At 47.1% G+C, this 25,002-nt stretch overlaps 1 protein-coding gene and 1 pseudogene across 1 annotated transcript in view; one reads left to right on the top strand and one right to left on the bottom strand.

Moving 5' to 3' along the window:
- Positions 1 to 25,002, bottom strand: part of LOC119179303 (receptor-type guanylate cyclase Gyc76C) — a 410,240-nt gene that overhangs the window by 322,930 nt on the left and 62,308 nt on the right. The window lies entirely within an intron of this gene.
- LOC142767384 (uncharacterized) lies at positions 9,651 to 14,420 on the top strand (annotated as a pseudogene).

Genomic DNA, 25,002 nt, shown 5'->3' with positions numbered 1-25,002 from the left:
GACTCAATCCCAAGTCCGCCCCGGGTCCCGACGGTATAACAAATAAAACACTTCGCAACTTAGATGACGAATCCGTCACTGCTCTCACAAAGTACATAAACGAATGCTGGGAGAAGGGCGCCATACCCCAGCAATGGAAAACCGCCAAAATCATATTAATACCCAAGCCGGGCAAAAAGCCGCTCATCGGAAATCTCAGGCCCATTTCACTGACGTCCTGCATTGGAAAGCTCATGGAAAAAGTAATTTTAACGCGTCTCGTCAGATACATGGACGACAACGAGCTATACCCACACACCATGATCGGCTTTCGACCAAGACTCTCGACGCAAGACGTCATGTTGCAGCTAAAGAATCAAATCATAGACGCCGAAACGCACACCCTGGATACAAAAGCCATTCTGGGCCTTGACCTGCAGAAGGCATTTGATAACGTCACCCACGAGGCCATATTGCGCAACTTGCAAAACCTACACGTAGGTCGGAGAGTGTACGATTACATAAAAGATTTTCTCACCAACCGTAAAGCTACAATCATGGCCGGGGAAGCGGAATCCGAAGAATTCGTTCTAGGCAACAAGGGAACACCACAAGGTTCGGTGCTTTCCCCTTTCCTATTCAACGTGGCGATGCTTGGTTTACCCTCAGAGCTGGAACGCGTCGAAGGGCTTCAGCACAGTATCTATGCGGATGACATCACCCTATGGGTGACGGGCGGGAGCGACGGTCACATAGAAGAGATTTTACAACAAGCAGTAAATACGGTAGAGCGATACGTGGAGAACAATGGCCTAAAATGCTCTCCTCAAAAATCGGAGTTATTACTCTACAGACCTACAAGCAGAGGTCGCAAGCGCATTCACGAACGACACAACATCACAATCTTAGCAGGAGGTTACCCAATACCTCAGGTACAACACATAAGAGTTCTGGGACTCCGAATATCCGAGAACGGACATAACGGGGAAGCAATAAAGTTCCTGGATAACAACACCCAACAAACCATTCGAATGATTCGAAGAATCGCCAACAAAAACTACGGCGTGAAAGAACACAACTTAGTGCAGCTCATCCAAGCCTTCGTCGTCAGCCGCATAGTGTATGTGACCCCATACCTCAAGTTGCAAGTGGCGGAAAAACAAAAGATAGAATGCATAATTAAAAAAGCATTTAAGCAAGCCCTCGGATTACCGATCACCACGTTTAACGAAAAGTTCGAAGCGTTAGGAATGCATAACACGCTAGATGAACTTATTGAGGCTCATATGATAGCGCAATATGAACGACTCGTGCAAAGCAACACGGGAAGACACATCCTGCACAAACTTGCAATAACGTACGCTGGCCAAAGCGGCAATAAATACGATATCCCAAAAGAAACCAGAGAGCGCATCATAATACCTCCGTTACCCAGAAACATGCACCCCGAACATCACCGGGAGCGGAGGAATGCAAGAGCGAGAGCACTGCACAAGAAGTTTCAACATGACGCGGACGTGGTATATGTAGATGCAGCCGAATATACAGACGGTCGACACATGGCAATAGTCGCTTCAAATCAAGCGGGCCACCTGCTTGCTAGCGGCACCATTAAAACAGGAAATTCGGAAATTGCTGAAGAAACGGCCATAGCGCTGACGCTTGCGTCCACAAGGGCCAGCGTCGTAATCAGTGATTCTAAAACCGCGATTCATAACTTCGCTAACGGAAGGGTCTCGAAAGAGGCGTTAAGAATCTTAAATAACTTTCGCGGAGAGCGCGACGTTTATGTTATATGGACGCCCGCCCACTCCTCCCTCCCGGGCAATGAAACCGCACACACCCTAGCTCGAGAGTTAGCGAGCCGAGCAGGGGCAGGAATGACGCGGAGCCCGCGTGCGGAGAGAGACCGCATGTTCAGTTACAACGAAATTACCAAGCACTACAGATTAGGGAGGCAGCATTACCCGCCACCACACTCCTCATTAAATAAGCAGCAGGCGACAGCGTGGCGCCTATTACAAACAAACACGTTCCCAAACCCAATCGCTTATAATCACTGTTACCCGGACCTCTACTCAGACAGATGTAAACACTGCAATCAGCGGGCGGACCTCCAACACATTATCTGGGCTTGCCCCAACATCGTGAAGGGGCCAAACACATACATGAATACGGAGCAGTGGGAGACCGCGCTGCTAAGCTCAAGCATCGAGGACCAACTACAGGTCATCAGGCAAGCCGAAGATGCCGCTAGGGCCCAAGGACTCCTGGCTGCCATCTAAGGGAGGGGAGTCAACTCCTCTAACACTTGCCGTTTCAATAAAAGTTGTTTCTCTCTTAGGCTGCACTGAAAAATAGACGCTATGCACGAAAGAAGGCCGGTAAAAGGTCATGTTTCGACGCGGCCAATTTTTTTTAGGGGTCAAGCTCCTTATGGTGTAAACTAGTCCCTCGTCACGTCGTTCATCGCAGCCACCCATCATACTCTGAGTACTCACTAGATGGCGCTGCGGCACTCGCTCCAATCCATTGCGTTGGAGACGCGTGCATTAGTGTGATAGGAGACAGACAGACAGACAGACAGTGCCGGTATATATATATATATACCGGCACAGACAGACAGACAGACAGACAGACAGACAGACAGACAGACAGACAGACAGACAGACAGACAGACAGACAGACAGACAGACAGACAGACAGACAGACAGACAGACAGACAGATAGATAGATAGATAGATAGATAGATAGATAGATAGATAGATAGATAGATAGATAGATAGATAGATAGATAGATAGATAGATAGATAGATAGATAGATAGATAGATAGATAGATAGATAGATAGATAGATAGATAGATAGATAGATAGATAGATAGATAGATAGATAGATAGATAGATAGATAGATAGATAGATAGATAGATAGAGCATGCTTCTTCATCAGCATTCACTTCGTGGAAACGGATGCGAAGCTTTATTTTGAAGTCCCGAGGTGCACGACTCAATGCGCAGCGGGCCGCTCCCACGTCGGGACAGTCAGGCGAATCCCTGCGCGCCGCATCGTGCATGGGCTTTCTGGACAGCCCACAGTTGATCCCCAACACGAGAGTCCTTGATGGCTAATAGCCCGAATCGCCACTCGTCTTCATTGGGTTGGTCCTTGCCCCGCCACGAGGGGCAACGCGGTTATGGCGTAATTTTACACAGTGTTCGTCAGGTCTTCGACGATCGACTGGGCGAAATTCAGGGAGGATTCGCGGTTTACCGATTTACCTACGGCGCTTCGCCCACTCATCATCATTCACCCCGTGCACATGCTCTGCTACGCAGAGCGACCGCACTGTCTTGAACGGGAGCATTTCTCGTCTTTTTCCACACGCACGTATTGTACACAACTGCGAAGGCGCTCGTCCAAGAAGCAGCTGGCAAGAAAGAGCTCGGCAGTGCCCGCAACGCGCACGAGTCTTCGCTCGCCTGGAAGGCTTTCCGCAGCCAGGCTGGGCGCGCGGCCTGCATGCTAACGAGACAGCGCGCAGAACAAGTACGGTACGGTCAAGGACGGCGCGGCGCCTGTGCGACGTATGCTTACGCCACGTTATAAACTAGTCGGAATGAGGAAATGTTGGACTCTAACCGTAACATTGGTGTCAAGTTCTACACGTGAGTTGCGGGTCTATTGACGCCTTCTGAACGTCATTAAGGACGACGGTCACGTATATATGTAAGGGAAGGCCCTTAGAGGGTAGAGACTGAATACAACTTTCCTCGAACGTGTATATCACTGAATACACAGTTCAGAGGTCATCACACTTGCCGCGAGGAGGCGTTTGGTAAACTCGAAAACACACGAAAAAAAAAATATTGGGAAAGCTTGTAACAAGCCACGCGCGAACCCCGAAACAGCGAAACTGGAACGATTTTGAAGACTAATGTGGTTGCCTCTAGATTTTTTTTTTTTACTAGGCCTTAGGCAGGTGATCCAGGTTTAGCCTTGGTTGCTTCGAGGTCGTTACTATAGGTTCTAGCTAGGTGACCACCACAGACATGACACGGCTGCGTCGTCGTTGGGGTATAGGTCTTCCATCGCTTCGGGGTCTTCTTGCAAACGCCGTTCCCGTTGCCTATAGCATTGGTTTGCTGTACGTGATCAGGATCTGTCGAAAAAAAAAATGTGCAGAAGACGAGGAGGGACGCCATCGTCATCAGAGATAAGATCAGTGTGTTCCAATAAGGAACATGTATACGCGGGGACTTGCACGGCGGCTCCTTCGTTACTATATATTTTGGCGCCGAAACCCGAGAGAAGTGGTTTTTTTTTTCGTTTTTTTTTTTCACAGAGTCTTCGACACGCCGCTATCGCTTCGAAGCCATTTGTCCGGCTTACACACGGTTGCCTCGTTAACCTTTAGCGAAAGTTGTGTGCAGTAAGATTTGGCCGATTTGGCTGTCACATGACTTTTATGCTATCGTTTTCTGACAGGCCGCACAAACGTCTGCGACACATACAGGTTTACGACGATGAACATAGCTTTTTGATACGAAGCAGCTCATAAACGAAGCCTGTTCTTTGTCGCACCAAATCCGCCGCTGACGATGAAGATGATGAACAAGCGCGTTCCCGACCACACTAATTTCTCTTTATTTTTTTAGCAAGCGTTGTAAAAAATGATCTATTATGAGGTACAGTGGGGCCAATTTCCCATGTGGGTATGAGCCAAGATCTCCTAGGAGACAAGACAAGACAAGACATTATCTGCCATGACGGCACAGCACATGCGAGGTATACCCACTATACGCCATAGTGCTCAACAGCGCAAACGACAGGAGAAGATTGAAGAGACGAGAACAGAGCGCTGATATACCAGACGACTGTAAGAAGTCAGGGAATCGCGGAGAAGAGCCCGATGAACTAGAAATAAACTCTAACAAAGTGCTCGATTGGGCTGGTTGGTGCTGCATGGTAGACGAAGAAGTGCTCAATAGCGCAAACGACAGAAGGGGATAGAAGAGACGCGAACCAGAAAGCTGACGATGACGATGAACGCCATGACGGTGAAGACCCTTATAGACAGATGATGGTCACGGACAACGACTGGCTCGAGCAGTGTGTGAGGACGTCTCGATGCGCTCTGCGACGCGACTCGTACGACCGGAAACAACCAACAACCGCCAGGGATACGCGCTCAGACCTCGTCTTTGCTAACTCCAGGCTAGATCCGGTACCACAATGCAGTAATAACGAATTCAAAACAAAAAATTCGCAACTCGACACAACGTACCGGTTATGGCCATGAAACATTGTATACAACTGTACACTGCTTGATGCTCACTTACACGCGTTATAGTGATCAATGTGACAGGTGATTTACGGTAACACCAAACGATCCCACTTCTTCGTTCACTCATCATCAGTCACTGCACGGATATGCCGTGGTTATTTAGGGGCGAAGCTCCTTAAGTCGTCACCCGATCGTCCTCTATAGCATGAAGTAACCATAGAGTTTCCTAAAATTACCTCGAGGGGACTCTGGCGCTGCGATCGTTCAGCGACCATGGGAATGATGGGTAGTAAACACATTTGCCTAGTTTTCGTACTTGCGGGCGGCGAATCGTACTTGCGGCTTCGTTTATAGCTGGTTACGGTTTCGTTTTAGAGAAAAGAACGAACCCTTTTTAACTTCGTGACCTGATTTGAAAAGGTAAGCTTTAAAAAAATAAGGTGGCGAAGCATAACCGCTGAACATTTGCCGATTTTTTGTTTCGCGAGAAAACAGCTCCAAGCCACACGAACACACACGGAGCCAGAAGCAGGCCAGAAGTACGAAAGTTAGGCAATTGTGTGTACTACCCATCATTCCCATGCTCGCTGAAGCACCGTGCGTTGCAGTTCCCGTATACACTAGCGCCAGAGTTCCCTCTAATGTATATTAGAAAACTCTATTGTAGTAACCACTTCTCTCCGGTACGTGCCACAGAGGAGTTTAGTTCTTGGAATGTCCGCTAGATGACGGTATTTGTATGTACTCAATACATGATGATAAGATGCGAGATGGCGGTACTTGGAGTGTTCGCTAGACGGACGGACATACAGACGGACAGATCGACCCACGTTTGAACGGACGGACGGGTGCACGAACGGACGGACGCTTCACCGCACTCATCATCATTCAGTCCGTGAATATGCTGAGATTTTTTTTTTTGTGTGTCGGTTTATCCTTCCACGTATACACGGTAAGCATTTGCCCGCCCAGACGGGTTGCCGTCAAACTTTGAGTTTCATCATTTTTTAATCGGTAATTATAATATCTGAAATTTCACGTGCCGACGCCACGATACGATTACGAGAGGCACCACAGTGGAGAGCTGCGAAAATTCCGACATTACACGGGCCCCTGTTACATCGGCTCCATCTAAATACGACCGGCGCGAACCGGGATCAAGCGGGCGACCTTCTAGCCAGCAGCCGAACACCGTACACCACCGTCGTGAACATTCTGAATCGCTAAAAAATGGCAGCATATCCACGGAATGAATGATGGAGAGGGGGGCGAAGAATTCGTCCATCCATTCGTTCTTGCTTCCGTCCGTCCATGCGTCCGTCAGTGTGACCGTCCATGCGTCCATCAGCCCGTCCGTGCGTGCGTTCGTCCATGCGTCCGTCCCTGCGTTCGTTCATGCAGCCGCCCCAGCGTCCGTTCATGCGTCCATCCATGCATCTGTCTATGTGTCCGTTCGTCCATCTATTCAACACTCCAAGTACCACCATCTCGCATCTTTTCATCATATATTCCCCATATTGAAGCACCGCCATCCAGCGGACATTCCAGGGACTAAACGAGAGGTGGCACACGCACACTTTCTTACGGCTTGCGCTTCGGGACCATTTCCCACCTTTAACCACCTCGAGTTCATGGTATATACTAGTTCACTGTATTCATGGCACTGCGGCCGAACGCTCGCTAAACCTTTCGAAAACCAAGGAGGTTACGCCCAGCGAGTATGACCTAGCAAACTTTTTCAGTCAGATAGTGCTCAAGGTACATGCCAATGGCTGCTCATGGGAAATGAGAGGCGGAGAATTCGGCTTTTACTTTCTTACGGCTTGCGCTTCGTATCTACTTCCCATTTTTAACCACCTCGAGTTCATTCATGGTATATACAAGTTCATTGTATTCATGGCACTGCGGCTCAACGCTCGCTAAACCTTTCTAAAGCTAAGGAGGTTACACCCAGCGAGTGTAACGTAGCAACCCTTTCTTGTCAGATAGTGCTCAATGTACATGCCAATGGCTGCTAATAGTGATCGCAGCCTGCGCGTTAACTAAAAGCCGAATGCTCCTGTCTGTCATTCCCCATTAGCAGCCATTGACATGTACATTGACCACGATTTTTTTATTGTTCAACAACGCACAGAAGAATTCTCTCACCAGCACCACCTTGGTGGTCAAAATGTTATACTTGTTACATACTACGGGGGACGAACGGGTGCCGCTATAAGGAGCTTCGCCCTAAAATGAAGTACGTTGTCCTTTGAGGATGATAACGGGCATCATTCGTGAGCAACAGCGAGTAATTAGTTCCAGGTAAACCAAAGTTGAAAAAAGTTCACATGTCGGACGTCACCTGAACAGTGCACGGCTTCGGTCTGCGAAAAATGTAAAGCTCAATCAGACCGCCCCCCCCCCCACCCTCCCCTAAGAAATAAATCTTGCCCTGCAGGCTCTACCCCGTATTCAGAAACGCTCCTTGACTTTAACTTGACTTTTTTTTTTTTTTTTTTTTATTGGCGCTAGTATGCCCTACGGCATCAGTTAAATAAAAAGGAAAAGTTTTGTTTCCTGTATGAAGGCCAGGAGTTGTCGATGCAGTGGACCGTGCGTCCAGCGCGTCAAGTCAGGTGGTCGGCCGGGGTGGTGGTGAAGGCCGCGTAGGTGGCGAGTGCGAGCCTGGTGAAGGCCCGGGCAGGTTCCCAATAGGTGATCAAGCGTTGCCTCTGTGGCTGGGGCAACGCAGAATGGGCACGTCGTTGGGGGAGGCTGTGCACCAGATGTCCATGTAGCCCGGATTGCAGGAGTCAAGGCGGCGCCCACACGAATCCTCCTGAGCGCAACCTCCTCTCGGCGAGTTAAGCCGCCGGGAAGGTCAGATCCACGCGGAGGAATGAGAGCACGCGTGGAGCGCCGGAGGGTTTCTTTGTGCACAAGCAAGCTGTCCTTCGGGGACAAACGAAGTAGAGGCAGCGGGTGTTGAACAGTCGCTGGATGGCAAGCGGCATCTGCTTCCACTTGAGCCGGTGCAGACCGGCGGGTCCACAGAACGCGGACAGGACAGGCACATGAGTGGATCAGTCGGTGTATATCGGAGGCTATATCGATGGAGCTGGTCACTTTTCGCAGCTCTCGAACTGCCTGCGTGGAGTCCGTATATACAAGCAATTTATCGTGTGACAAAGAATCCATTTTGGATATCATAACTGTTAACCCGTCCCGTATAGCAGTGAGCTCCGCTAATACGGATGGGAACGGTGCCTCTGTTACGTAAGAGCAGATATGTTGGATTTCAGGTTGCGCGGGGCATACGAGACTGGTGTGCAGAACGCAATTATCGGTAGCTGCGTCTACGTATACCGCTAGTGAGTTCTCGGTGGTAGTGACGATGCCCTCCTGCGCCGCTTGTCGGGTGGATTGTCGCAGGCGGGTCAGTGGTCGGTTGTCACTGGCCTGTGCCTTGAGCCATGGTGGAACTTCTGCCACGGGTGCGTCAGGCTGTGGCAGCGTTGAACCATAGTAGTGAGCTAGAGCTGCCGCCGCAGGAACAGCTTGACTCTTTAGGTAGCGAGCGACTCGACGCTGGTTTTAACTTGACTTGAAACCGCCTTTATTGCAGCGCGTTTGAAACGAGTCAGTGCGTTTGTGTTACCTTGGCACCGCCTATAAAGACAGAGGGTTCGAAACGCGTTTCTGCTGCATTGAAGTCGGTGGCAAGTCAAGTTCAAGTCAAGCAGCGTTTCTGAGTACGGGGGACACCAAAATTAGTGTTAACCTGACTCACTATAACTCACTAAAATATTACTGACTCAGACTCAAGGCTCGATCGCAGTGTTAGTGTGATGCGTCAACTGATGAGTCAGTTTACCTGCCAGCTCATGAGTGAGGTCACCTATGGGGCACGGTAAAATGAAATAGTAAAATAAACAGAGCACCAGCGGCAATGTTAAACCCGGTTTCGCCTGGGGAACGACGTGCTGTCATCGATGAAAACTGCAGGTACACATCGCACTTCGAGCAGCTGGTAAAAAATGTCTGGCTGCCGACGCATTTGCAATGCAAAACGAAGGAATGGGTATGGCTTCAAGTTTTTAACCTTGCAGAATCGACCATCTTGGAAGAAGGGTAAGTTAAAAAAAAAACGACATACCAAGTACCACGGTCGCAGGCAATGCGGAGAGAGAAAAAAAGAAGAAAAATGCAATTTGGCTTATTCTAATGCAGACCGAAACTATCACACATTTCAAAACGTGCAGGCATTCCATTGTCAGGCGGAGAAAAATAAGAGAAGAGAAGACATGTTATCGCGACTAACTTATGTCTCTATGGTGCGCATGTTGATATCGGAGCAGCGGTTTGAAATAACGTTGTTGCTATTATACACTTCAGTTGAAATTCAGTTTCAATTCAATTCAGACAATGGCTCACTCGCACCTCCATTACTGCCTTCTTGTATGAGGGAGCACGACTGAAGGAAAGACCGACAAAATTCTATTCCTATTTTTTCTCCCTTCATTTTTACTTATTTCTATTTTCGTTCCAAGTCTTTCCTTTCTCTCTTTTTCTATTCTCGCTTGCTTCCTCTTACAATTCCTATGCGCGCTTTCGCCTGCACTACGGGCCCCATAAGCATGCAGTTTTTCATCGCAAATGTGTTTTCTAATGGCAAAAATTAAATTGATTGATTAAGCTCTGCCGGACTATCAATAGAGTTGTTATCAACAGAATAATTGATTGACTGACTGATTGATTGATTGATTGATTGATTGATTGAAAGTGCTCCGAGCTTAACACCATCATCAGGGCGCTCGAAGAAGAAGAGGAGCAAGAATTCTCTTTGGCGCGAGCGCGCGCTACAGTGGTCTGTGCTGTATGGGGTCTTGCCTGCGTTACGTCCGCTACGATACGATATACCATCACAGCGTAAAGCCCATCACCTTGAAGTGCTCCGCTCTTAAACAGTATGGACCATCTCCCCGAAGGATACAATAATGGGATCCGAAGCAACAGCGGTGCGCGCGCCACTGACGTTGACGCGGGTGCTGGAAGAACGGTTTGAAGCGACCCTGAGTGTAGCCTTTACTCGAGTAAACGTTACTTCGAAACGCAAGGACACGGGAAGCGTGTTGGGTTTCATGTAATCTTCGTGGCAGATAAACGAGCCGAAATAGTGTTCCCACTCGATGTGCACTCGAACGTTGCGAGCGATGGAGAGGGTGAAGCGAGAAGAGATGACACGCGGCTAGCGGCGACAGGCTAGGGAGAGAGCGACGTCAACGCGCGCGCACTGCCAGAAAAGGCGTGCCCTACTTGGCACCGCCCCAACACCTGCGGCCAGGGGAGCAGCGGAGCGGACGGAGGGACAGCGTTACACAGGCTATTCAAACAGCTGCTACGCATTTTAAACCATACCACTAATGTCAGGATATCATCACTGCGCCTTTCTAAGAAACAAATGTATTTACCGTAACCAAGGTCACGGAATTGATTGCCAATGCTTATGTATACACAGGTCCAATCTTATTTTCTCGGGTTTGATCGAATGCACTTTCGAGTAACCGCAGTCTCAACCTGTGGCACGGGTCTTACAAGGAAAGAACAAAATGCGTACTTATTATGGCACACAAATGGTGATGTATCGAATTCCACCTTTTATGAACAAAGACCCTTGTGAAGCTGCTGTGGTCAAAAATATAGGCTCATATTGTGTTTAGAAAAGAAAGGTATACGTTCACACTAACTGTCTACAGAAACACAATCACTGTCGTCATGGTTAAGTGTACCGCGCTCTGTAAATTATTTCTTGTTTTGAGTTCCTGGAACCTGTCGTCGGTTGTTCGTGATGTCGGTTGTTCGTGATGTAAGTGACACTTACTCGGCAGCAGTGGCGACGTGCTGTTATGGCCCGGTGCTGAATGATTTCTTCGTGTTTACAGGATTACCTGCATCACTACTGACGCGCAACGCAACATATCAAGAGACCGGAACCACACTTCTGGAAACTACCGAGAAGATTACACCAATCAACGTGACCCCTACGTCACCACGAAACGCCTACAAAAGGAGCCTGACATCGATGGAACAGACCACACTTACTCGGCAGCAGTGGCGACGTGCTGTTATGGCCCGGTGCTGAATGATTTCTTCGTGTTTACAGGTTAGTTTATTCTTTGTATACCTAGTGCTCATTAATCCCGTGGTTGCCGCTGCTGCTGAGTAACTCGCCTCTTGAGTGTCTCTTGTGTCGTGAGCTTGTGTTAGCACGCACAATGCCAGAAACTTGTCTTGCCTGCCATAAATCTTTTTATGGCGAAGAGCAGTACTTGTTATGCTGCGAATGCAACTCTCATTACCGTGTTGGAAATTGTTCCGGGGTATCACTATCCGCGTATCGAAAAAAGACAGACGCCACAATAAAAACCTGGAAATGCGCTACGTGCAAAACCACAAAGCCTCGAGGAAGTCATAACACAACAAATTTCAACGACGAAACTGAAGTGGACCTTTCTCGTGAAATCAACGAAATACACCGCAAACTTGCTGTGCTTATTGAAATGAAAGTGAAAGTAGATGCACTAGATGAAATTAAGGCAACTGTTGACAGCGTCGAACAAGCAGTGCAGGAGATGGCTAAGAAATACGATGAGGTCATTTCGCAGATGAAACAGCAGAATGCCGATATTACAGGACTAAAAAAACGCGTGGAAAAACTTGAGGTCAAAGTGAACGATTTCGAAATCGGAAAGCTGAAACAAGAGCTTAATGACTTGGATCAGTACAGCCGACGACTAAATTTAGAAATACACGGTATGCCCTATCATGCAGGAGAAAATTTGCTTGACAAACTTAATAGGCTAGCAGATGACCTTGACGTCCCACATCTTTCTGACCAGGATGTGGAAGCCGTTCATCGACTGATAGAGAAAAACATATAATGCAAGCAAGAGAAACCCAAGAGAGACCCAAGAGAAAAACTGATAATGCAAGCAAAACAGAGACGGTTCCGCCCATTTTGGTTCGGTTTTTTTCGCGAAAGATTAGGGACAGCTGGCTAGCGAAGAAAAGTGAACTGAGGAAAACTAAATCAAAAATATTTCTGAATGAAAACCTAACAGCGCAAAACAAACAGCTTTTCTGGAAGATGAAAACAAGAGCAGTTGAACGAGAATATCAGTTTGTGTGGCATAAGAGTGGTAAATTGTTTGTTCGCCGTAGCCCACGCGATCGTGTAATTCGGATTATCACGATGGATGACCTCGAAAAGATAAATAGGGCTCTCATGCATGCTGCTTGTCATTGCACGTGACGTATAAAAATGGCAAGGTTCAATAAATATTATGATAAGGACGCTTTTAAGGCTTCCGCCGCATCATGCTCTAGAAACGATTTGTCTATTCTGCATTTAAATGCGCAAAGCTTGAAAAGTAAGGAAGAACGCGTTTGCATGCTTCTTGATGATTTTAAATACAACCTTGACATTTTAGCCTTTTCTGAAACATGGTTCACCGATGAATATGAGGTACAATTCCCAGGTTACAGATGTACAACCGTATCCAGAAAAGAAAAGCGAGGAGGCGGGGTAGCATTTTATATCAAAAACGATTTGCATTTCGCAACTGTGACAGAGTTTTCAGTCGTAAACCCACACTACGAATCCCTCATGATGAAGTGCTACCATACTGCAATTGTGGTAATTTATAGGCCGCCCTCTGGTGCCATAGATGCCTTTTTTAACTTTTTAGAACGTATGTTGAATTTTTGTTCCGAACTCGGTCTGACTATTGTTACGACGGGTGACTTCAACATCAATATGCTGTCTCTAGAACGCAACAAACAAGTTCTTCTTGATCTATTTCTCTCTTACGGCCTAGAAAATGTAATTGATGTACCGACAAGAGTAACAGATGTCTCCGAAACTCTAATTGATCTATGCTTTATCCCACAAACGAATGTCATAGAAGCAGGTGTCTTGATATCTGATGTCAGTGATCACATGCCAATTTTTGTTTTCTTCAACCGTCATTCAAAAACACATAGAATGCGTGCCAATAAAGCTTTTAAACTTAGAAAGATTAACAAAAGCAATGTTGCTGCTTTTCAAACGGCTGTTAGTGAAACCTCATGGTCTTATCTGTATCAGTTAACGGATCCTGTCATTGCTTACAATTATTTTATCAATCACCTTAAAAAACTTTATGATGAAGCATTTCCTGTAACCACTATCAAACAAAACAAGAAATGTAGGAAACCTTGGATTACCACGGTGCTTCTAAGGAGAATGAAGGAACGAGACAGACTTTTTAGTCAATTCATTAAAACTAGACAACCTAATCTCTTAACTGTTTATAAGAAAATTAGAAACAAACTAGGGCGTGATATCAAAGAAGCAAGAAATTGTTATTACGAAAGAAAGTTCGAAACCATTCTAAATGACCCCAAACGTGTGTGGCAAACATTAAAAGGCCTACTGCCGCAAAAAGAGCCACTCAGCGTCTCTGAAATTGTAGACAGCGATATAACTTATACCGGTATATCTTTGGCTAATAAGTTTAATGAACACTTTTTAAAATGTGGAGCATCGGTAAGTGATAACAGTGACAGGCATAATTACAGGTCATACATTATGCATAACTCCGTGAAGTCTCTTTTCATGGAGCCAACAACAGAACATGAAATTAAATCCCAAATACTAAAGTTAAAGAATGCATCCGCATGTGGCCAGGACGAGATAAAAGCCGAGCCGATAAAAGCAGTTGTCAACAGTATCAGCAATCCTTTATCGCACATATGCAACCTCATTTTGGCTACAGGCGTGTTCCCTGATAAACTAAAAATCGCTAGAGTAACAGTTATATTTAAGGGAGGCGATAGAAATGACATGAACAACTACAGACCAATCTCGGTACTACCACTGTTTTCAAAAGTTTTCGAACAAATGATTAATGTAAGAATTATGAATTTCTGCACTAAAAATGATGTACTTACAGGCAATCAATACGGCTTTCAGAAAAAGAAGTCAAGTGAAATGGCTCTTTTAAGTATCAAAGAAAAAATAATTCAGAATTTTGAAGACAAAAAGTATACTCTAGGGATATTTCTTGATTTTAAAAAGGCATTTGACTCTATTAAGCATGATATCTTATTAAAAAAGTTAAGCGAATATGGCGTTAGGGGACTTGCTCTTGACCTTATACGCAGTTATTTGACTAACCGCTACCAATACACAGACACCAATCATTCACAATCAGTTTTAGGTGAAATTAAATACGGTGTTCCTCAGGGTTCCATCCTTGGACCACTTCTTTTTTTATTATATATAAATGATATAGGTAATATTCCGTTCACGCCAGATATAATTCTTTACGCCGATGACACGAATGTATTTTTTTCAGGAGAGAACCTACATATTCTTCAGTTGCAAGCTAGCAAATGGCTCAATAATTTATCTGAGTGGCTTATTGTAAATAAACTAGAACTAAATACCAAAAAAACTAAATATATAATTTTTCGCTGCCGAAATAAGTCAATCAGGAATGACGTACATTTGAAATTCCGTGGCGAGATCATCGAGCGTGTAAGAATACATAAATTTCTCGGTGTTCTTTTCGAAGAAAATCTCAGCTGGTCCCCTCATGTCGATAACCTCACAAGACGCATCTCACGTTCAATAGGTATTATCAGCAGAGCAAAGCAACTTTTGCCACGTTGGTTAAAACTCCAGCTATATTACGCACTAATTCATTCCCATTTACAATACTGCCTCCTTGTGTGGGGAACAACAACAAAAACAAATCTTAAAAAGCTGTATATCCTACAAAAACGTATTGTGCGAGTTATTGAAAATGTGCCATATATAACTCACTCCGCTCCACTTTTTAAAGCGAACACTATATTAACAATGCAACACATACTGAAAAAGAAGCTAGGCATTACAATATTTCAGAAAATAAAGTTATGCCACGATAGTTTTTTTCGACAATTTCTGGGAAAAGGACACGCTTACGAAACCAGAAAAACTAGGTATAATAAAGGTTTTACACGAACTAACTATGGTATGCAAAAACAATCTTACGTTATAGCAGACTTTCTAAATCATCATCCTACCGTGATAAACTTGGTACAAGAAACGATGCACATGAAATGCTTCAAAAGAAAGTTAACTGCATATCTCCTATCAATACAAGAATAATTCCGTTTTCTTTTTTTTTTCTATTTTTTTTCTTTTTCTTTTTTCTTTTTTTTCTCTTTTTTTTACCTTGCTGCAGTTTATACTGTATATGTATATAGAAAATCTTTCTGTTTCATATGTATATAGAACAATGTATATATGTAGAAAATCCTGTGTATGTTTGGCCAAAATATGTATACTATATGTAACCTTGTGTATTTTGCTTAGATAACTGCCACTGATGTTTTGAGTTGTGTGTGTCTAAAAAGGGGTGTGACACCCAGTCAGGCACTTGTGCCTTTTTGTCACTCCTCCTAGACAGGGCAAATGTACATATTACTTGTCTTTGTCTGAAATAAATACGAAAAAAAAAAACGAAATCACATTCATGTTTTTATTTTATTTTTATATAGGCTTAGTGCCGTTTGCCGAACGCATCTACTGCTTCCTGATGTCATTGCCTGGCTCACTCGATCGTCCGCTCGGTTTCGTATGCAAATGCAATGTACAAGTAGTAACACTCGTTCATGCTCGCTTCTTTACTCCACTTCCTCACTCCCTATTAACATTGAGAATGCTGTCATTTTGGTGGGATTTTAGGCTCACAGGAGACGAGCGCTTTGTCAGATTTCAACACCTTCCCATCAGCACCCTAGGCAGATCGTCCTTTTTTTTTCCCCTTCTGCGTCTTGCCTGAAATAAACTTGATCTTGAAACTTGAATTCTTTTTGAGGGGGTGGGGTGTACATACACGACAAAGGTGTTCCTTCACAGATGGGGAGGCTGGAAGCTTGTGCGTTGTGTTTTTGACTACACAGAAGACGTTGAAGGGCTATAGTTGGTGATACAAAGCCTAAAACATTGCAGCGCTGCTTTTGGCGAGGCGAGGACAGAGAAGTGCATGACAGACGGGCACGTATAAATTGACGACATTGGCCAGTCAACTGACAGCCAGACGACCCGCTTCACGATTTCTAAAATCTAAAAGCTTGAAATAAAATTGTTTACTTGTCGCCACTGCACTCTAATTCATCATTATATACCGATTCTCGGCTCACGCTTTTCTTTTTAGGTTACGTGGAAAACACATCAGAAGGGTTGAGTGTGTGCGTGCGTGTTTGTGTGAGTGTGTACAATAATTTGAAGTGAACTGAAACTATGCATCAAACTGAAGATGCATTTCTGCTCTCCGTGTCAACGCGTATACAGCCCCCCCCCCCCCCCCCCCGCAGTACGCAGTCGCGCAACTATTTTGCGGCGTACGTGCATACACTCGTTCCAGCTTACACATAGTCGGTTAGAAGTGCCAAGATCACTCCTTCACATCGTTGTACTCTGGACAGCCATTTGTTCTCGAAGATACATATAAAAAAAGAAAAGCTGGTCCCATTATGCGCATTGGCTGCCAGCAATACTGAGCGATAGAGAGAGAGAGAGAGAGAGAGAGAGAGAGAGAGAGGTTCTGTTTGCCCGTTCTTGTCAGAGCGCACGTACGGGCCACGAGGCAACCTTTGCACGTGCCGACATTCAAGATATATTAATTGCCTCGAGCCGGCCTTCGCTGCAGCGGCACGACAAGGTACATGACCGCTGGATACGTGATAAGACTGATAACAGATTCCGCAAGAGACTGCTTTCCTTCGTACGCCACACCGGTCTTGCGGCACACACCTGGTACACACATGCGGAAGAAGCATTACGCCAACGGCAAGTCTGTATCGCAATCAACAATAACGAAATTAAAATGAAGTTCGCAACGATTCCGCGGTGCGCGTTCAGATACGTCAAAGACGCGGAGATATCGAGCAACTGAGCGTACTGGATCCTCCCCTTGTGTTCTGTATTATCAGTTGTATTATTAAGCAACTTGATTACCCGCAGGTCGCGGGATTAAATCCCGGCTGTGGCGGCTGCATTTCCGATGGAGGCGGAAATGTTGTAGGCCTGTGTACTCAGATTTGGGTGCACGTTAAAGAACCCCAGGTGGTCTAAATTTCCGGAGCCCTCCACTACGGCGTCTCTCATAATCATATGGTGGTTTTGGGACGTTAAACCCCACATATCAATCAATACTTGATTGATATGTGGGGTTTAACGTCCCAAAACCACCATATGATTATGAGAGACGCCGTAGTGGAGGGCTCCGGAAATTTAGACCACCTGGGGTTCTTTAACGTGCACCCAAATCTGAGTACACAGGCCTACAACATTTACGCCTCCATCGGAAATGCATTATTAAGCAACTGTGTGAGTTGGTACAGACAGAAACGTCTGCACCAACTAGCCCGAATACTTGCTTTTATCAATAACTTCGAGCAGGAATTCTTTTTTTTTTTCAGCGGGGGTGGGTGGCAGTTCCTTGATCTGATGTGAGATCGAGCAGGCAGATGGTCAATTTGCACTATGTCGCAAAACGAAATTCGGGGTATGGAGGGTACAGACCTGGTGTGCCGCCCCTGAGTATACGCCACTGACTCAGGAGAAGGCATACTCCGTCCTTCGAAATTGACATTTATAATGCAATCGATTATGGCCAATCATTACAGCGCGAGAGCCAATGGTGCTACCTGCAAAGCGGTGAAAGACGCAATGCCTACGCCCACAGCACTACACACTCCAATCGTGGCCTCCGAGATGGCGGGGGGGGGGGGGGAGGGGGGAGGTAACACGCTGCGCCACCGCCATCTCGGAGGCCATGGTTGAAGATGTAGGGCCAAGATAACCCGCGCCAAGCAAACACGGCGGGCATTTATGCGTTTGCCAACGCGACTCGAAGACTGCAAACGTTGTTCTTATCAGGTATACATAGCATTGATCTTTTACTCCGGAAGTTTTACGCATGTTTGTAATGTTTGTAACGTAAATGTTTGTGATGATGATGATGATGATTTCTGCCCTTCTCTTTCTAGCGGGCGTTCGACGAATTTCCCGTAACCTCGGTCAATTCACAAAAAAGAAAAAAGAACAAGAACACGTAAAGTTTTGTTCGAAGCGGTTAAAGTGCGTCGTCTAAAGCGGATACAGCTTCCTATTAATAAACCAGAGGGAACTTTGGCGCTAGTGTCTGTGGGAGCTGCACCGCACGGCGCTTCAGCCAGCAAAGGAATGATGGGTAGTACACGGATTTGTCTCGTCTCCATAGTTCCGGCTCGGTTTGGCATCATGTGTAGGCCTGTAGCAGCTGCTTTGCAACGGGACGACAATCCGCAAAAGGTTCAGCAGTTGCACTTAACCACCTAAACCTTTTTTGGGCTCACCAATTCAAATCGGGTCAAAAATATCGCGACGGTCCGTTCTTGCACTCGAAGCAAAACCAAAGACGCTTCAATAAACAAAGCCACAAAAAATAGCATGCCATTTAGGCTCTGTCCCCATAAACGTTTGAATTTTTGTCAATTTTCAGTTGCTTTGTGCATACTATTGTTTCGGTGTGTTTTTATCTTCCTGTCTTGAAAATTTGTTCTTCTGCATATTGAGCATTCATATAATTCATGTAACCCACTCTGCGAAAATCCCTAGTAGGGATGGCAGTATTCATAAATAAATAAATAAAGTGCGTTCGAAGCCCGCAAGCACGAAGACTGGGCAAATCCATGTACTACCCATCATTCCCGTGGTGACTGAACGATCGCAGCGCCACCAGAGTACCCTTTCATTAGTTTCGGGAAACTCTAAGGTCTAAAGCGTCACTTTTCATTGCCGCTGTTCTGTCAAGGCGCTCGGGGGGGAGGACGAAACGGCAAGGTGGACAGATCATAACGGAGACACCGGAACCCTTCCGTACAATAAATAGTCTATAGACCCTTTCACTGATTACAAACGCAGGCTCTTAATGACATCCGCCTTCGTCCACCGATGTGCCTAAATGACATCGGTGGGCAAGAAGAGCTTTAGAAAATAGCCTGCTGATTTTCTACACTTTCCTTCCTTTACTTGACAAGATATAGTCGAATAAATGTTCTTTCGAGCTACACAAATATTATAAGAGATTCCCTTGAACTTTACGCACGTTCCTTTTGTCTGAAAAAAAAACTAAAGAGACACTTTTCTCGTCCTTGAAATAAACTTGAAAACGTGCCTTTAGTTTGACGCTAGCAGCTGGTAAATGAGGTGACCGGAAGTTTTTTTTTTTTTTTTTTTTGATGGGGGGTACAACGCTTGCAGGCTTGAAACTGCCAATAAAAGCTTGGCTTAAACAGCGGTCTATTTCGGTGTCTTTTACGTACTCGACATATATCGCCTTCCGCGTGGAGAGAGTACGGCGTTTAAAGCGACAGACCTTGACACGTGGGGAGGAAGACAAGCCGTTGGCTAGTCTTCAAAAAGCGTGCCCCGTCGCGGTCCTTCGAAGAAGACTCTCCCGTCGCCGGCCGCTTTTCGAAGATTGACACCCGCCACACACGCTATAGAGCGGCAAATTTGAAAAAAAAAAGAATCTGATTTTCACACCCATAGAGTTTCCAAATATACCCTTATACTCTGGCGCTAGTGTCTTTGGGAGCTGCACTGCAGCACGGCGCTTCAGCGAGCATGGAAATTTTGGGTAGTAACCCGCATTTGTCTAATCCTCGTACTTCTGGCCTGCCTTTGGCTCCACGTGGGTTCGTGCGGCTTGGAACTGTTTTTTTTTTTTTTCACGAAACAAAAGTGAGCAAATGTTCAGCGATTGCGCCTCACCGCCTTATATGCTTTTAGACTTACCTTTCCAAATCGGGTCGCGAAGTTGAAAAGGCTTCGTTCTTTCCTTCAAAACAAAACCGAAACACAGCAATAAACGAAGCCCCAAGTATACGATTCGCCGCCCGCAAGTACAAAGACTAGGCGAATGTGCGTACTACCCATCATTCCCATGGTCGCTGAACGATCGCAGCGACAGAGTCCCCTCTAGTTAATTTTAGGAAACTCCATGTTGACACCCACCGAAAAGTTTCACGCCCGTATGCATGCCGACCGCGTCATAAGAAACGGCGAGAGAGAACGTGTATACTCGACCCGTCTGCGCGAAGCAGTCGACGGACCACGCTCACTGTAGCGTGAAACCTGAAACGACAGCGTGCGGAGGCAAGTGGATAAAGTACGGAGGCAAGTGGATAAAGTACGGAGGCAAGTGGATAAAGTACGGAGGCAAATGGATAAAGTAAGTACAAATTAACGAAAGGACGTCTGTAATCCCAGCCTTTGGGTGCCCAAACACTCGCGTTCTTTGGTACTTGCCCCACCGCGGTGGTCTAGGGGCTGTAGGTACTCGGCTGCTGACTCGCAGGTCGCGTGATCGAATCCCGGCTGCGGAGGCTGCATTTCCGATGGAGGCGGAAATGCCGTAGGCCCGTGTGCTCATATATTTGGGTGCACGTTGAAAGAACTCCAGGTGGTCGAAATTTCCGGAGCCCTCCCCTACGGCGTCTCTCATAATCACATGGTGGTTTTGAGACAAACCCCACAAATCAATCATTCTTTTGCACTCACCCCGCTTTCTTGCGTTCTCCGTGCGGCCGTCCGTATAATAATAATAATTGTTGGAGCTATAACGCCAAGGAACCACGATATGATTATGAGAGAAGGCGTAGCGGAGAGCTCCAGAAATCTCGACCACAAGGGCTTCTTTAAGGTGCACTGCACATCGAACAGTACATGGGCCTCTATATCGCCTCCGTCGAAATGCGACCACCGCGGATGGAATTGAACCCATGACCTTCGGGTCAGCAACCCAGAACCATAACGCCTGCTCCATCGCGGCGGGTGCCGTTCGCAAGGTGAGTACACAAAATGGCAGGAGTGCTTCAGAACACCGGCCCTATATAGAACTCCAGTTTAAGTCGCTAAACCATCGAGTGGTTTGCATATACCAAAACTGGCGTGCTCTTTTGTATACTCTCTTTGCGGGCGTCTGGATAACATGAGCGGGGCGGGGTTGGGAAAGAACGTGACGGTTTCGGGACTCAAAAGCTAGGGGTCCCCGGCTCTAGAGCTCTAAACCGAAGCCACGCAAAGCGAGACGCGTGTAATTTGTAGCCCCTCGCTGAAACGATGAAGTGTATACAGTGGTTACAAGACTAAATAAGCAACTCGTCACCAGTGGGAATAACGCCACTTATCTCTGTCCCCTTTGAAATTTTCTTGTTTTCTACCTCTCCCCCCTCCCTCCGAACGCCCTGATGTCCCTGTCCCGGAAAACTAGTCTGCCTATACGCCCCTGAAGGCGCGGTTTCTAATTCCAATTCCCCCATTCCCTGCGCTTAACCGTGGAGGTGCCCTCATCGAGAGAGGCAGTAACGAAACAGCGCTTATTTCTTCATTTTTCCTCTTTTCAAAGTCACTTCGCTTTAGTCCTGCAAGTGTGCGTAGCGGCTACATTCGTGACTTCTTATGTTTATCGTAAGCTTACCGATTCAAACGTTGATTGGCGATGACGTACTTAGAACAGTGCACGTAATTAAAGCACTCGACCGTAACCTCACTTACATATAAAAGTTGACAATGAACAAGCTAATAATATTAATAATTAATCGGGTTTAACGTCCCAAAACCACCAGATGATTAAGAAGGACGCCGTTATAGAGTTCTCCGGCAGTTTCGACCACCTGGGGTTCTTTAACGAGCACCTAAATCTAAAGCACACGGACCTGAAGCATTTCCGCCCCCGTCGAAACTGCGGCCGTTGCTGACGGGATTCGATCCCACGACCTGCGGGTGAGTAAAACTCGTAGCTGGGCGAGTTGGTTCGTAAATTCCGGGCAAGCTGGCGTGCGCAAATAGAGACAAAGATCCGGAAACGCATCTTCTTTCCTGTGTCGTCGTCTGTATTTGCGCACCCAGCAGTTTACCCAGGACCTGCGAGTCGGCAGCCGAGTGCCTTAGCCACTCACTATAGGCCACCACGGCGGGTACAATGAGCCATGCCGGCTTGAAATGAAACTACGTACTACCTATAGAGTAACACGTACGGCATGCCTGCTTTTCACGCGGCGCCGCCCTCGCCAATTACAACGGCCTCTCAAGCGGAAAATCGCCATGGGTAACGGTTGCGACAATAGAGAGTTTTAGTACTGCGGAATGGTGCTACGTACGTATCACGCAAGCGCCCTGCGTTACGTGGCGTCCTTTGCCACTAATCGGCTTTTAGTACGCCGTAGTACCCGCGTACGTAACGAGCGTGAAGCGTGTTGCGCCATCTGGTAGATCAAAATAGAAGCACGTGTTGTTGACAGCCAATGTGAGCCAATCCAAGTGTTATAGCCAGATTATGGCCATATTTTAAGCCACAGAGCCGGCCGGTATGTGCTCGCCTTCGATGCCGCCATTTTGCAAAACGAAGTCTCGCGCTGTCGCGAACTTGTTCGAGAGCGGCGCGATCACCTCATACGTACGCACGCACGCATCTCATGCGTGCGTACGTAGCGGCTGCGTACGTAACGCGATACGTGCGCGTTGCGATCTGCGCATGCGCACTACGCAGAACGTGACGTCCTTACGTACGCAACGCCGCCACGTACGCAGCGTACGCAGTACTAAAACTAGAGAGTTTTAGTATTGCGTACGCTGCGTACGTGGCGGCGTTGCGTACGTAAGGACGCCACGTTCTGCGTAGTGCACATGCGCAGACCGTAACGCGCACGTATCGCGTTACGTACGCAGCCGCTACGTACGCACGCATGAGATGCGTGCGTGCGTACGTATGAGGTGATCGCGCCGCTCTCGAACAAGTTCGCGACAGCGCGAGACTTCGTTTTGCAAAATGGCGGCATCGAAGGCGAGCACATACCGGCCGGCTCTGTGGCTTAAAATATGGCCATAATCTGGCTATAACACTTGGATTGGCTCACATTGGCTGTCAACAACACGTGCTTCTATTTTGATCTACCAGATGGCGCAACACGCTTCACGCTCGTTACGTACGCGGGTATACTACGGCGTACTAAAAGCCGATTAGTGGCAAACGACGCCACGTAACGCAAGGCGCTTGCGTGATGCGTACGTAGCACCATTCCGTAGTACTAAAACTCTCTACTCTCTAATGGTTGCGGTGTAAAACGTAATGCGGTGATGTCTAGGGGTTCTCTGGCGGTTGTCACGCCCGCTTGACCGGGTACACACTTGTTTTCTTCTGACTTGTCAGTCTCTTTTGTATGTGTGTACTAATGTTTCTTTGTTAGGGTTTATTGATTTATTTTATGTTTTGAAATTTTGTTTAGACTAGGGAGCGCATCGAACGCAGGCAACGCGATTCAAAATGGTACAACAGCCAGACAGCCATCGCATCGAACACCCGTCGCCTATGACTGCACACGCTCGGTGAGCATGCCAATGTACAGGCTCGCTCGAAACGACAATAAACCTGTCCCGTAAGCGACAATGGCCTAACGTCAAACCTCAGCTAAATCGGGGGCATTCCGACCGGATGACGCAATCGCTCGTTCCACGTGCTGTGCTTGCCGTGCGCACACGAACGCCGCCGCAACAGACCCGCTTTGTCGATTGCGGTTGCCGGAGACGCAGCAAAGCACGACTTTGTCGAATCGCACGGGTGAAGCTGTGTGGCCTCGTTAGGAAGCCCACGCACGCTTGATCATATAGATCACTTCCGCTGATACGGAGACGCATCGTCGCATTAAGAGGAGGAGTAATCAATTCCCGCCCTAAAAGTTAATAGATTGATCGTATCGGCCCTTCCGCTCGTCATTCAAGCAAAGTCACGGCGGTCATTCAATCTAGATTTCCGGTATTAGGAGGCCTAGTTGTTTGTTTGTTTTTTAATTCCTGAGCTGTAACGCCCTAACACCACGATCGTTACGAAGCATGCCGTAGTGGAGGGCTCTGAAAATTTCGGCGATCTGGTGTTATTTAACGTGCACTCACATCGAACAGTAGACGAGTCTCTTATCATTTCGCCTCCATCCAAATGCAACCGCTGCCGCCGGAATCGAACCCACGACCTTCGGCCCAGCAGCATAACCACTAAACACCGCGGCCGACTGCCCTATACGAGTACACCTAAGCGAGCAACTAATAGTGCGTGCAAGCGGAATATATTCGGTCATTACAGCGACGCAGGCGGCGCCACGCGGCTTTTCTCCGAACCTGGCACACGGTCATAAGTCTGCGACGCAGTTCGGTCTCGCGGTATTCGTAAGCGCTGGTTCGTTTTCGTTCGAACGTCTATGCGTCTCTAGCGAGAGAAAGCGCCGTCTGCGGCAAAACTATAGAGGGCCTGACGAGCATTGCTGCCCGAGACGCGCGCGCTTGAGCACCGTCTCGTCCGCCATTTTCGACCTACCGTCGCGCCGCCTATATAGTCGCTGGAAGGATCGAATAATGATCGATTTGTGGGGTTTAACGTCCCAAAACCACCATATGATTGGATTATGAGAGACGCCGTAGTGGAGGGCTCCGGAAATTTAGACCACCTGGGGTTCTTTAACGTGCACCCAAATCTGAGCACACGGGCCTATGACATTCTCACTTCCATCGAAAATGCAGCCGCCGCAGCCGGGATTCGAACTCGCGACATGCGGGTCAGCAGCCGAGTACCTTAGCCACTAGACCACCGCGGCGGGGCTGGAAGGATCGAATAAACGCCAGATCAT

Source organism: Rhipicephalus microplus, chromosome 7 (assembly GCF_043290135.1).
Source record: "Rhipicephalus microplus isolate Deutch F79 chromosome 7, USDA_Rmic, whole genome shotgun sequence".
In the NCBI taxonomy this organism is placed as follows: domain Eukaryota; kingdom Metazoa; phylum Arthropoda; class Arachnida; order Ixodida; family Ixodidae; genus Rhipicephalus; species Rhipicephalus microplus.
This window is presented reverse-complemented; position numbering and strand designations above follow the sequence as displayed.